Below are 14,497 nucleotides of genomic sequence, written 5' to 3'. Positions count from 1 at the left end.
CCCCAGAAACTCTGGGAGCCAGCCACCTGGTCAGATATTCCCCAAGGTGTGACAATGACCTGCCTATGCTCAAAAAGAGTAATAATTGAAAAAAAAATATTTCAAACTCCAGCAAAAACTGGCTCTCCAGGAGCCCCTTGGAGAAGCTCCTCTGTCCCACTAATCCAACCTGGGCTCCTTGTGCCTCCTGCCAGGGTCTCCCTGGTGTTCTCCAGCAAAGGACAACTGTCCTGCTGCCTCAGCAAACCACTGAGTTTCTCAGAATCTGAGGTGTTCTTTACATTTGCATAGTTTCCCTGTTCTAATAAATCCAGCCTTGATCAAATCATCCCACCAAGCTACCAGGAGCCTCTATTTATTGCCCATGTGCAGCAGACACAACATTCCACCAGAACACACTGAAATCACAGCCTATTCCCTGCAGGAATATTCTAGTTCCTGCTCAAATCTGAATTCTTAAGCACTATTTCAGGCTTCTTCCTTTCAGGACCACCTTACCTTTAAGTTCTTGAATTATTTCATTTGGTGATTTTTTTTTTTTCCAATTTAATTGTTCTCACCTTTGATTTAACCTTTCATCTACTTCACCCAAACCTTTTTCAGGGCACAACCCCTGAAGTTATTGCTCCAAAAGCTGGACTACAAGGTTAATTTTGCCTCCCAGGTCACACTCCTTTGTGGGTTTATTAACAACGTGGCCTCGGGAACACTTAACGAGTCAATCATTAACTGGATATTAGGGGTGTGGAAGTGGCTGCTGGGGGTGGGACAGCCCAAGAGGTGGGAGAGAGGAGCTTCAGGCACTGCCCACATTAGTGTTATAGTGGGGTTCTAATTCCAGCTCTCTGGATGTGAGGGCTCATCTTGACCAGCTCAGAGTGACCTTTGCTGGTGGCCAGGCCCGTGCTCTGCAGCACAGGAATCCTCAGGATTCCCCTGACACCAGGAGTTTAGAAATTTCCTGTTTGACTTTGCCTTGCTCTTGCCTTTCCCTTGGTTCCAAACTCCACCTTTGAGCCGGGCACGTTATCCTGGAGTTCTTTGTTTTGGTGCAATCAGCATTCCCGGGGCATCCTGATGGGGGGTGCTGGCAGGGACAACCAGGCCAGCTCTCCTTTCCTCTGCCAGAGACCTGGATGCTGGATATCATTGGGCAGGAATGGGAATGATCCCCATCCCTTGTAAGAGTGAGCATTACAACCCAAAGCATTCCAGGATTCTGTAACCTGGGGAGTGAGGAAAGTGAATCTATAGGAAAACCAGGCTGGGTTAGTTGTTTTACTGCCTTTCTCCTGACTCTGACTGGGACAAACCTCTTGGGGTGTTTCTGGTCTGTTTGAGCTCCACGTGAAAAAAATTGTGATTATTCTCTCTTCACACATTACCTGGTCAAGGCAAGTGTCTTTGTTCTGCAAGTGGCAAAGAAAAGATGTATTCTTTTCATTTTGCATACAAGGAGGTTACTTGGTAGAAATTGTTCCCTTGGATTGTTTCCATCTCCGTGTCCTTAAAACTCACTTTTACTGTGTTTCATGCTTTGCCCAACTTTGCTGCCTCTGTGCTATTGTTCCCTCATGCCCTTTACAGTGACTCTCAGTATTCAGGCTCAACTTGAAAGCTTCCTGCTAAGTCTGAGAGCCCAGAATGCCCCTGGATGAGTGTTTCTACACCTCTGGGAGAAGTGTCCTGGTGCCATATGGGCTTGAAAATCAAGGCAAACTCTTGATATACTTTGTGCATGCAGTCAGTTTTTATAAACCTGTAGAGTGTGTGTGTTAGCTCATCCTTACAGAGCTCTGGACCCTCCTGGTCTCCTACCTGCATTCTCAAGACTCATTCTTAACCCTGGGGAAAAAACTCTGCCCACTGTGTTGACATCAGGAGAAGAGGTAAATACAGAACACTTCTGAAAATGTTGGCTCCTCTGCTCTCTGCTGTTGCCATCCTTGGAGCTGCACTGCCTCCACTAGCTAGTTAGTTCTTTCTTAAAAGTCTTTCTTGTAAAAAGATTCATGTCTGTCTCCTTAAACTTGCTGCTAAAATCTTAAACAGAAAGAATTATCCAACAGCACAAAATTATAAAAGCAAAGAACCCAAGCAAGAAGTTGATGGTGTTCCCTGCGAGGGGCTGTTGCTGCTGAGCGGGATCCTTGCTCCAAAAGGAGAGCTGGAAAAAGTATTATGACCTTCTGCCATGGAGACTGAGGATAGAAACATTCTGAATTCCAAACTGGAGCGGATACAAAGAGCAGCTCCACTTGCAGAGCCTCCTCCAGGGGAACATTTTTGATGTGCTCTTGGTCAGGAGAGGAGCAAACCCAAGTTCAGTCTCTCCCCTCCAGCTGCTGCTCTGGGCACAAGAGCTGATGCCCCAGTGCATTAAAGGCAGTGGAGGAAGGTATTGCATTTTGATATTTTCACGAGTTTAGAGTGGTTACTGCAGCAGAGAGATTATTAGGAAGCTCCAAGGGGAATAAAGAGCTTCAGCTGCACCAGGTCCTGCTGCTACAACAGCAGGCGTCCCCAGGGCTGTGGCTGTGCTGAGAGCTGGAGGGTGCTGTTGTCATTGCTTGGGGGCTTTTAGGGGGGTTTTGCCACCTTTTTTTTTTAATTTGCCATCTTCTTTTTCCCCTGGCTCTGCCAGAGGACTTACTTTTAATGCCTTCTCAAAGTCCTGTGTAGCAACCCTCGCTGTAGGTGCACCGACCATCCTTGGTCACAGCACTGTGCTGGAGCCATGTGGGGTTTTGGTTCAGTTTGGTTTTTACACACTGAAAATGGCCCAGGGAGTACTGGTGGATGCCTCAGTTTGGATGACAGGAATGAAGGAGTCCCTTCAGCTCTTCACAACACACAGGCCTCTGTTAATGATTAAGTTTCCTGAAGACCTGATTTCATTAGATGGAGTCTCCTCACACTCTGTGCCCATTCTCATTAGCACAGTGATTTCTGAACTCTTTCTAACGACTTCAGAAATGTTCCCATGGTGATGCTGGTCCCCTGGGAATGTGAGCAGAAGGCTGCAGGGACCCGATGCTGGTGGTGAGGTCTCCAAATCCCCTCACCCAACAGCCAAGGATGCTGCAGCTCCTTTTCCAGGTGTGGCCAAGGAGCAGGACAGGGCTGGGGGCCCCGTATCCCTCATTAGGTCCCTGGGGCTCTGCCTGCCCATCTCCCTCTGTGCTTCTTTGGGTGTGTGAGATGAGTGTTCTAGAGAGCTCATTTTCATAATGTGGCCTGAGTGCCTTTGCCTTCGACACAACAAGAGGAAACAGCTTCAAGTTGTGCCAGGGGAGGTTTAGATTAGTTATTAGAGAAAATATTTTCATGGAAGGGGTTGCAAAACATTTGAATGGACTGCCCAGGGCAGTGGTGGAGCCACCATCCCTGGAAGTGTTCAAAAACAAGTGGATGTGGCACTTGAGCACATGGTATGGAGGTGATGCTGAATCAATGGTTGGACTTGATGAGCTTGAAGGTCTTTTCCAACCTTAGAAATTCCATGAATCTGTGATTTTATCACATAACCAAACACTGTCTGTGCAGAGGTGCAGAGCTGTCTGTGTAAAAGAAAAGCACTTGCTTAGTCCCCCCCAGGATGTCCATGGTCAGGGTGGTGACAGTAAATGGTCGAAGACTCAAAGCCCTGTCTGGAATTGCACTGCCCAAAGAGTTACAACCCCCTGGCCTTTCTCAGCTGCTCAAGTCATTCTGTAACCTTCAGCAGCTCTTGCTGCCTCTCTTCTTGGACTTATCTGATCACTGAGTGAAAAGATTTAGTGGAAGAAGTGTCAGGAGCTGCGTGATCATTGCACACACCCCGAAATCTTTCACTGGAAGGGGCTGTGGAAGCTCAAGCTCCACCAGCAGCATCAGGAGCCCAAAGCTGACCAAATGTTTTCTCTGCTTTTCTTGCTGTGCTTTGCTTGAGTAATCAGGACAATTCTCTGTTAGGCATGAAGTGAAAGTAAATGATTAGAATAAAGATGTGCTGAGCTACTTGACAAGGCTTGAGTACAGGGTACAGAATCTGTGGGTGTTTGGCACAGCCCCAGCACTGCAGATATTTTAGCTCCTGCTTATTTTTGATTCCGTTCAAATATGACTTACCTTAAAAAAAAAAAAAAATTAACTGCAAAGCATCTGCTGTTACACAACAGATATTCATGATGGAAAAACGGCATGAGAAAGCTCTAGGCATGAGCTGAAGGGCTCCCAGGGTGGCCTGAATTCTCCAGGCTTCAGCTCCTTCTGGAGTGCCAGGCAGTCACTGGTTGTGTACTGGGTGGTTTGGTCTGGCACATCACTCCTGGGGAAGGAAGAAACCTCCAGAAAGGCTCCTGAGAGGCACGAGCCACACTGTCACTGCTTCCACTCCCTCACAGCCCTCTGTGGACTTCAGAAGCAGCTGGGATGGGATGCTGAGGAAAGCAGCAGCATTCCCACAGAGACTTACACATGGAAATCCTTCCTAGGGACAAAGCAGCAGAGCACCCCTAGTGCATCTCTTCCACCTCAGCAGCCAATCCCCAAATTCTCAGGATCCCTGCAAGATGACACAGGGATCAGACCTTGATCAGAGCTCAGGGAGCGTTTGGACAATGATCTCAGGCACAGGGTGGGATTGTTGGGGTGTCCTGTGCAGGGCCAGGGGTTGGACTGGATGATCCTTGTGGATCCCTTCCAATTCAGGATGTTCTGTGATTCTGTGATTCAGAAACAACATCCCATATTTTTTGGCATCCTAAGGGATACATGCACTTCAGGCAAACATTTCTCTCACTCTGCTTCTGGCTAAAATAGTAGTGGAAGGGCCTTAGTGCTGTGACAGAGAGCCCTTCCCATCCTGCCCATCCCAGGATGCGTTTCAGTGCAGATAAGTGGGAGATGTTCCTGGATCCTTTGCCAGAAGCACACGGGGAGTCTGGTGGCAGCAGAAACAATCTGTAGCTCTCCAGGGTTCCTGGTTAAGTTGTAAGTCCATTTCCAAACTTTGGTTCCCAGCTGCAGGGCCAGGCTGCAGGCATCACATCTGCACCAAGAGGAAGGAATGAGCGTGGGCTGCTGTGAAGTATCCGTGCAGGAATAGAGGTGAGAGGGGCAAGGACTGGGACAGTGAGTGCTCACAGCCAGCTGGGATGAGTGGAAGTGAGGAAACCCTTCAAAGGGAGCTTTAGCATCAAAGCATCATTTCCAACACTGTAAATTCAGCTCCAGGATGTCTGTAGTGTCCACTTGTCCTGAAGATTCAGATTCCCAGGGCAGTGGGCACGGCCCCAAGGCTGCCAGGGCTCAGGGAGCGTTTGGACAATGCTCTCAGGAACAGGGTGGGATTGTTGGGGTGGCCTGTGCAGGGCCAGGAGTTGGGCTTTGCTGAATCCTTGTGGGTCCTTTCCAACTCAGGAGGTTCTGGGATTCCTGTGCCACATCCCAGGGTGCCAATGTCTGCAGCAGAGGGATCTGTCACTGAACCCCGGGCAGTGCTGGGGTGGGAATCACCCCCAGCACGATGGCACTGCCAGCAGCACCAGGGCATGGGATGTTTGAGTGCAGCACCAGAGCTGTGGGGAGGGTGTACAAACACAACAGTGTTGACAGGCCCAGCAAACTGCAGCTTGGTTGTTTTCCTGCCTTTAGGATACACAATTCCGGAAAAAAACTGGCTTTAAGTGTTCCCAGTGCTGCAGTGGGGTGAGAACCCGAGCTCTGCAGACCCAGAGCTATCTCCTGCTGACAGGGAGCTGTCAGATGACAAGTGCAGTGGTGGTGACAGTAGATGCTGAAGAGAACAGTGACAATGATGAGCCTTTTCATGAAAGGAAGGACCCACACCCCTTTCATAATAAGAAAAACTCTTCAGTGTAGCCCACACATGTTTCAGAGGCAGCTGCTTCGCCGATTCACGAGCCAAAATGTTCCATCAGTCCACACCTACTGAGCAATGCCAGTGGTGGGAATGGGGAGCAGGTTACATTTTGGTTCATAGGCCTTCTGAAAAGTGGGATAAACAACAATCTTTATTCCCTTGGGAGGGAAAAAAATAGTGCAAATTCTGCCAGCAGGTTTGTAATGTGAGAGTGCTTTCCATGGTGTATTTTCACAGCTGTCTTATTGGTTTCCTAAAATGAATCAGGGTGGAGCAAACAGTTTAGGAATGTCATGAAAAAAGAGTTTGGAGCTTTGCTGTGGTTCATGATAGTGATGCCCTCTTGGGATAGCACATCAGAGCTGGAAGATCTTCCTGGAGACAGGGATAATGCTTTTAAAATATTCCCACATGCAATTCAGCAGCTGTTGTGTCTGAACTCTGGATGGAGATATCCCCTTCCTGCTTTATGGTGGTTTGATTTGGAGCTGATTTTGGACAGGTGGTACTTCCCCTTTTCCTGGTGAGATTCTGCAGAACGTGGTGGTTTCTGTCACTGTCACTCGTGTCTGTGGGAGCTGAGGGACCTCAGAACTCAGTGCTGACCTGAGTGCTGGCTGGATCTTCACTGAGATCATCAGCTCCATCTAAACCAAGCACTAAAGGTCATGTCCTTTCCCTCCCTGAGGACGGGGGGAGAACCCTGACCCAGTCCAGCAGGTTCAGTGTCATAAACTAAAGCCCAGAGAGAGGGCAGGAAGCACTTCAGTGCTGTCACCTCACATCGCTGTGCCTTTTCCCCCTCATCAGTGCTGCTGTTCAGGTAACAAAACAACTGCTCAGCCCAGTGCTCTTATGGAGCACTTTGGATTTTGGAGCAGGCAAGAAATAACCCCAAATCTATAGTGATTTGACGTGCTCTGCTGGAGCAGGATCTGACGTGTTCCTGAGCACGGCGTGGGGTTAATTCAATACACGGGGCTGCTTTAGCAGCTTCACTAAATACCATTTATTCCATCACCACGGAGAGGTACAGTGGATTTGACAGAAACAAATGGAGTGAACCAAAGCTTTTTCCCTTCATAAAAATGACTATGATTAAACTGTGCCCTTTAAAATACAGCCCATTAAATCAACTTCTCAAACTTCTGGCAGGTTTACTCTAAGTAGCCTCACTTATTTTGTTGCCTTTTACCTTATTTATTATTGTTTTAGAACTGGTGTTTTTCTGAGGATTTCCTGAGTCTGGTTGTAGAGGTGAGTGATCTTATCTTCACAGAATATCCTGAGCTGGGAGGGATCCACAAGGATCATCCAGTCCAACTCCTGGCTCTGCACAGGACACCCCAACAATCCCATCCTGTGCCCCAGAGGATCATCCAAACCCTCCTGGAGCTCTGGCAGCCTTGGGGCCGTGCCCGCTGCCCTGGGGAGCCTGGGCAGTGCCAACCACCCTCTGAGGGGAAGAACCTTTTCCTGAGATCCAACCTGACCCTCCCCTGGCACAGCTCCAGCCCTTCCCTCATGTCTTATCTTCCTTGCAGGTACCTCAGTTTTCTGCTGCAAAGAGTTTCAGTGCCCAACCAATGCGTGTGCAAAAGAACATCCATGATTTCCCTCAGCTTTATAATGTTCTGAGTTGAATGTTTTAATGACATATTCACAATTATCTGGGACAAATGTTTAGAGTGAGTAATTTTCCATCTACCTGAAAAGCTCAAGACAGCAGTAACTCGCAGCAGTCCTTGTGTCTTGCTTCACCCTGAGTGCAAAACGCTGCTGCTCCGGTTCAGGGGTTGCATCTGTTTCCATGAATTTCATGAGGAATCCCTCAGTTGTTGCCCCAGTGCCCCAAATCAGGTCCAGCTGGCACAGGTTGCCCAGAGAAACTGTGGCTGCCTCATCCCTGGAAGTGTCCAAGGCCAGGTTGGATGGGGCTTGGAGCAACCTGGGCTAGCAGCAGGAGGTGGAACGAGGTGATCTTTAAGGTCCCTTCCGACCCAAATGCTCCTTGTCCTTGCAGGTCTCCATGGATGGTGGCATCTGTCATCACACACGGGCTATTCCAATGCTTAACTATTCCTGCAATCAGAAAATCAGTCCTGATTTCCAATTGGAATCATCCCTGTTCATTTTAAGCCCTTGTCCTGCTCGCTGCAGTCACAGAGAACGGGACAGTTTCTCCTCCCTCCTCTCGACCTTACACCCACCTGAAGGTGTTGTCTTTGGGCTAAACATGTTCCTTCTCTGGAGAAACAAGGGGAGAGGTGGGACTGACAACAAATAACAGAAACATCTTTATTTCTGGTGCTTCAGTCTGGATAGGATTTATTAGTAGCAGTAATTGGAGTAATAAGAGCAGTGAGGGGAGTTTTTTGGGTGCAAATTTGTCTGAACTCTGCAGAAGCAGCAAAAGTTAAAAAACCCCCAAAAAACTAACAACCAGCAAAGCTTTTCTAATTTTTCCAGCTATAACAGTTGTCCTGCCAGTGAGGCTTGTCCTGCCTGTGCCTCGAGACCATCACAGCAAAGCACAGTCCATATATAGTATCCTTCCAGAACCCTGGAACATAAATTACAAAGGATAATGTGCTGGAATTTTAATTACTGGACGCAGACAAACTGGAAATGCAGTTTCCAGCTGCTCCCAGTGTATCTTTATCTTGATCCAGGACTATAAACATCACATGTAATCCCAAATCCTTACAGTAGCCACTGCACAGAGGCTATAAATAGCTGTGCCAGAGCTGCAGAACATGGTGTGAAGCTTTTCCTACCCCAGTGACCGCTGGTGTGGTGGCTGCTTGCAGCTTCCCAGTGACTCCTGAACTCAGACAGACTGAGCTAAGTTGCTCCTGCCACAACTGAAAGGGGAAATACTGCAAGCTGGTCTAGTGAATATATGAATTCTGGTCTTTTTTTCTACAAAGAGCATGTTAATTCTGTGACAGGAGCAGAGCAGAAGGTCCAATTACAAAGATGTTCACAGCTGAGGGCTGTTTGCCCTCTGATGGGGTTACCTGTGCCAGAGGGGCAGTATTTCAGTCAGAGTGTTACCTTGGTCACATGCAACCATGAAAGCTCCTGCATTGCCTCTCAAGAGGAAAATCATAGAATGGTTTGGGTTGGAAGGGACATAAAGCCCATCCAGTGCCACCCCCTGCCATGGGCAGGGACACCTTCCACTGTCCCAGGTTGCTCCAAGCCCCGTCCAACCTGGCCTTGGACACTTCCAGGGATCCAGGGGCAGCCACAGCTTCTCTGGGCAACCTGTGCCAGGGCCTCCCCACCCTCCCAGGGAAGGATTTCTTCCCAATATCTAATCCAAATCCACCCCCTTAAAGCCATGGTTAAAGCCATTTAACCATGGTTAAAGCCATTTCCCCTTGTCCTATCCCTCCGTGCCCTTGCAGGACAAGAGGGAAAGGCTTTAAACTTCAGAGAGGGCAGCACGTGGTGAGACTGGTGGTGTTGCTAAATTATATGATCTGCATAAATGTCCTCTCTTTCAAAACTGCAATTGGAGTTTGACATGCAATGATGTTCTTGTAAGAACTGGTGTTTTCTTTTAAACAGACACGACTGTGCAGTGATTTGTGTGTGTTGGGTTGGTGGATTAAGGACTCTCCGCTGCCTGTTTTGGAAAAAGGAACATGAGAAAGCATCAGGCAGTGTTTGAAAAGTCTCAGAGCAGGAGGAAACGCTGGGTAGAGAGGGGCTGTGACCATCCTTCTGCAAAGCACTTGCTGCTACCAAAGCAACCTCCAACACCCCGTGTAACACGATTTCCCCAGGTCATTTGTTTTTGCTGAAAATTTCTTGAGGCCACTGGGCAAAGTCCTTCCACAGAGGCCTCTGATCCCACAGAATTAAATCCCCCAGGAGGTCAGCAACGTCCTGCTCTGACACACCTTGGCTCATGGCTCATCCCTTGGCCAAGAGCTTTTTACCTCTGTCTGAGGCCGTGGCTTTTTCCTCTGCTCCCTCCTGCTGCGGGGGGAAGTGGGAATGGCTGGGAGCTGTTTCCTGTGCAGGGAGGACTCTTTGGGGTGGGTCTGAGTGTGCTGTGGCCTCTTTGTTTCTGCAGAGCCCTCAACAGGCAAGTTCTCAGGGTCACAGGGAGTTTTGGGTTTGGTTCTACGGATTTCTCAGGACACACAGCTCTGCAAGCACGAAAAGTTTTGTCTCTGTCGTCTGCTACTACTGAAAGAACCAGAACCTGGGTATAAATTCTGAGTTTCCCAAAAAGCAGTTCCTTTCATGGTGCCTGGTCCCTCCAAAACAGGTGTATACAGGAAAATAAAGCTATTTATACTCATCCCATCACTCTTTTTCCTTCTCTGGAGCTGTTAGCAAGCCCCAATTTCAGCTGTTACCGAGATGAAGGGTAATGCTGGCATTAAAATGCAATGCTGGTGGTGGGAGAAGGGTCATAAAGCACACATTTATCTAGCTTTAGACAAACTACAGTCAGTCATCCCCAGTTCAAGGTGCTCTTGCCAAAAATTGCAAAAATTAAAATGAAACAGCCAGAGAAACAGAAATCTCCCTTTTCTCCTGAAAAAAAAAAAAAAATAAAATCCAATCTATTTGTGAGGTCCCCAGGCTACACAAATAACTTGCCTTTCATTAGTTACTGAGGGGATGGCAGGCCCTGTGTTCCCTCAGACTGCTGAAGTGTGAAGAAAATTAGTATCTCACATTTACGGGATTACACTTGGAATATTTTCTCCACAGGCAAATATTTCTTAGCTAACAAATATTCTAAGCAGTATTTATTTTTTATACGGTCACACTTAATAGAGCTGATCTGGGAGATGATCTGGTGGTACAGATGATTTAAAGAGACCGAGTGTTTTTATGGCTTCCTGGAGGGATTCTGGCTGTTTAAGAGACAACATCTTGTTTATTACAGCCAAATTTTGCCTTTGCTGTTGTGCAAACCCCGTGGCAGTTTGCAGTACAAACACGAAGAGCTGACTGAGGTTTTATGGGAAGTTTTTGGCTCCCAGGTTCACCAAAGAGCCGTTTGAAGGAGGGGTTGTAACGGGGAGATCTAACGGGGTGTGGGATGTGACCGAAAAGGAACTCGGATTGGATTTCTGGTCCCAAGTTGGAATGGTGATCCCGAAACTCCCTCCTCACACCTTCAGACCTTAGTGAATCTTCAAAGGCTTTAAATGCTGGAGGTGATTGGTGCTGATATTCCTGAAATACCTGTAGCTGTGCTGGTGCCCAGGCAGGGACTGACTCCAGCTCAGAGCACTGTGGGCAGGTTGCTGCTGTATTCCAAAGGAAGTGCAAACAGCTGGATCCAGGGGCTCAGCATTCCGTGTGTCCCAGAGCAAACTCCTCGTGTTCCAGCAGGATCTGGCTCCCTGCTAAGCCCAGGGGTGTCTGTCAGCAGTGGAGAACACGGATGATTTCTTCTCAGTCCTCTCCCTCAGGATTTCAAACCCAAGGGGTGATTTGACCACCTTACACCGGTACATGGAGCCAGCGTGGGAAGCATCCATACCTGGGAGTCCCACGTGCCTCAGGAAGTCCTAAAGCCCCAAACACTATCAGGGGACACTGGATAACCTTTTTACACCCCTGCCTGTGCACTTTTTGGCCACGGCCAGACAGGGCAGGGTGGGAAATGCGCCCTGGATGGTTCCGCTGGAGCTCTCACCTGTGACTAACACAAGGTTTAGGCTGGACACCAATAACTTGGTTGACACCCTGGCTTCATTCTTCTCATGTGGAAGCTGGTCTTTTGCCATTATCTCATTCCCTTTGACTTCTTTTAAGTTGGACATCAGGAGGAATTTCTTCACAAATAGGGTTGTCAGGCATTGGGATGGGCCAGGGAGGTGGTGGAGTCCCCATCCCTGGAGGTGTCCAGGGAACAACTGGACGTGGCACTCAGTGCTCTGGGCTGGAGGACAAGGTGGGGATTGGGCAGAGGTTGGGCTTGAAAGCTCTGGGAGGTGTCTTCCAACCTCAGTGATTCTGGGATTCTCAGCTCTGTACCGGAAGCACCAGATCCTCCCTCCCTTTCACTAACCTGTGCCTTGAAATCTGTTTTCTTAGGAATGACATGGATACAGATATAAGCAGTTGACATCAGTTCTGAGAATATTTTTCTTGTAGGTGGAACTATTATTCCTCCTTGGAGCTGTAACTGTGCACAGTCAGTGATTTGCTATGCTAATGAGTTGCTGAAGGAAAAATGGGAATTATTCTGGCTATGAGATCCCCTCAGTCCATGTGGTTTAAAAAGACTAAAGGGCAGCAGAAGATAAACAATTCCAGAAAGCATTTGTGCTGGAAGTAATGAGAGAGGCAGGAGGCTACAGATTTAGAGGGAAATATTCCTGGAAGATTTCCCCCCTGTAATTTGTTGTTCCAGTGCTGGTTGCACTGTTTGCTGAGGTGCTGCTCTCCTGGGAAGGCAAAACCCAGTGACTGCACTGACAGATGATGGGGGGGATATATCTGCACTCACCCTGATCCAAGATCAATTCCAGAAGCTTGGCATCTTGTTCATCACCTCTCCTACAAACACACAACCCCCCCAACCCAGTGCTGCTGTTTTTGTTAACGCTTCCCAGGTAGGTTTCTTTCTCTTGCAGTTTATTTCTTGTACAAGTCATTTTCTTGACTCACGACCGAAGATTACCCTGTTGCTTAATTTATTTGGTGATTAATTTGGCACTGTGGGCAGATGTGATGTAAAGCTCTTTACCATTCCGGGGTGAGATGGAGGCAAGCAATCTGCACCCAGGAGGTTTAACGAGGCATCCATCCCATGGGAGTGGAGATACTTTAATTTAATTAAAGGGAACATTTTGTACCGGACTAAAAAGATTATTTTCTTGACTAAGACATAAATATTAGTTTTCTTAAAGGGAAATACCCAGATAAATAAACAAATTTCTGTTTACCACGTATACTTTGCTGAGCAAAAATAATGTTGATTTCTAGTTTGAAGAGAGAACCAAATTTCTGTCAGCATTCATGTGGCCAATTAAGCAATGCCAAGATGCTGATTGGATTGCTGGTTTCAATGTGTACCTTATGCTATTGAGGTAATTTAAGTAAATGTTTATGTTAGCTTTAACACATAATACAGCATTTCCTGCGTGTTCCTTTTGTCCTGGTCTTCAGCTGTGTCTGATCTCTCATAGGGGAGGAGGAGTAAAACGTTTCGGTTTCCAGGTATTATTCCCAGAAGTGTCCTTTTTAAAGCAGAAGCAGCGGAAGGCAGTGGGGGGGTTGTCACAGCAGAGGTGCCTGGAGCAGCACAAGGGCACCGGGGCCATCCCATTCCATCACCTCGGGATGTGGCTGTGCCCAACATCCCTTTGGCAGCCCTGGCCTAGAGGTCCCTGCAGGGGCAGGTTCAGCCCTCAGAGGCAGCTCAGGTGTCTCAGCCCTGCCACAGGCACCGACAGAGCCCGGGGCCACCTGAGGGCCCGCAGAGCTGCCCCTGGGAAGTGTCTCCTGTTTCCTCCTTTGCAGGGCGCCCTTCCCACAGCTCACAGAATCCCAGGATGGTTTGGGTTGGAAGGTGACCTTGAAGATCATCTCGTTCCAACCCCTCTGCCACGGGCAGGGACACCTTCCACTAGCCCAGGTTGCTCCAAGCCCCGTCCAGCCTGGCCTTGAATGCTTCCAGGGATGGGGCAGCCACAAATTCCCTGGGCAACCTGTGCCAGTGCTCCACCTTCACAGGGAAGAATTTTTCCCAATATCCCATCTGTCAGTGTGAAGCCATTCCTCCTTGTCATGCCACTCCAGATCCCTGTAAAGTCTCTCTTCCATCTTTCTTGTCGGCTCCTTTCAGACACTGAAAGGCCACAGTCACCCTGAAGCTCCTCCAAGCTGAACAATCCCAACTCTCCCAGCCTTTCCCCCCAGCAGAGCTGCTCCACCCGTCTGACCATCTCGGTGCCTCCTCTGGACTCTCTCCAGCAGCTCCATGTCCTTCCTGAGCTGGGGACCCAGAGCTGGAGGCAGCTCTGCAGGGGGGTCTCACCTGAGTGGGTCAGAACCACCTCCCTGGCCCTGCTGGGGACGAGCCCAGGCTACCGTCGGCTTCCTGGGCTGCACACGGCCGGGGCCCGTCCAGCCTCTCCCCGGGGCCCGTCCAGCCTCTCCCCGGGGCCCGTCCAGCCTCTCCCCGGGGCCCGTCCAGCCTCTCCCCGGGGCCCGTCCACGGCCGGGGCCCGTCCAGCCTCTCCCCGGGGCCCGTCCAGCCTCTCCCCGGGGCCCGTCCAGCCTCTCCCCGGGGCCCGTCCAGCCTCTCCCCGGGGCCCGTCCAGCCTCTCCCCGCCCGCCACCGCCGCGCTCCCCGCTCCATCCCCGCTCCATCCCCGCTCCATCCCCGCTCCATCCCCGCTCCATCCCCGCCGGGGCCCGCCCGAGTTTCTCCCGTTCGCCGGGCGCGGGCGCTGCTCCCCCGCTGCCGCCCGGGGCCGATCGCGGGTGTGACCGCGGCGGCCGCGCCAGGTACGGGAGGGAAGGGATGAGATGGGAAGGGATGGGAAGGGATGGGAAGGGATGGGAAGAGATGGGAAGGGAACGCGCGGCCCCGGCAGCGCCCACCCTTCCCCCCCCCCAGCCCGCGCAGGTCGCGCCCGGGCG

The 14,497-nt window shown here is 49.7% G+C and overlaps 2 long non-coding RNA genes across 2 annotated transcripts; one reads left to right on the top strand and one right to left on the bottom strand.

The window, feature by feature from the left end:
- The first annotated feature begins 2,248 nt into the window (after positions 1 to 2,248).
- LOC114000769 lies at positions 2,249 to 8,061 on the top strand. The gene is made up of 5 exons (XR_003545368.2): positions 2,249 to 2,398; positions 5,005 to 5,091; positions 7,082 to 7,123; positions 7,411 to 7,554; positions 7,890 to 8,061. It is a non-coding gene; the product is annotated as an uncharacterized LOC114000769 (long non-coding RNA).
- LOC120323082 lies at positions 7,873 to 13,918 on the bottom strand. Its single transcript, XR_005563209.1, has 3 exons — positions 13,890 to 13,918; positions 11,084 to 11,244; positions 7,873 to 7,948 (listed from the first exon to the last, which is right to left on the bottom strand). It is a non-coding gene; the product is annotated as an uncharacterized LOC120323082 (long non-coding RNA).
- Positions 13,919 to 14,497: the final 579 nt, after the last annotated feature.

This window comes from Pipra filicauda, unplaced genomic scaffold, assembly GCF_003945595.2.
Source record: "Pipra filicauda isolate LSUMZ 115617 unplaced genomic scaffold, ASM394559v2 scaffold193_size2426894_pilon, whole genome shotgun sequence".
In the NCBI taxonomy this organism is placed as follows: domain Eukaryota; kingdom Metazoa; phylum Chordata; class Aves; order Passeriformes; family Pipridae; genus Pipra; species Pipra filicauda.
The sequence above is the reverse complement of the archived record's forward strand: the minus strand, read 5'-3'. Positions and strand labels throughout refer to the sequence as shown.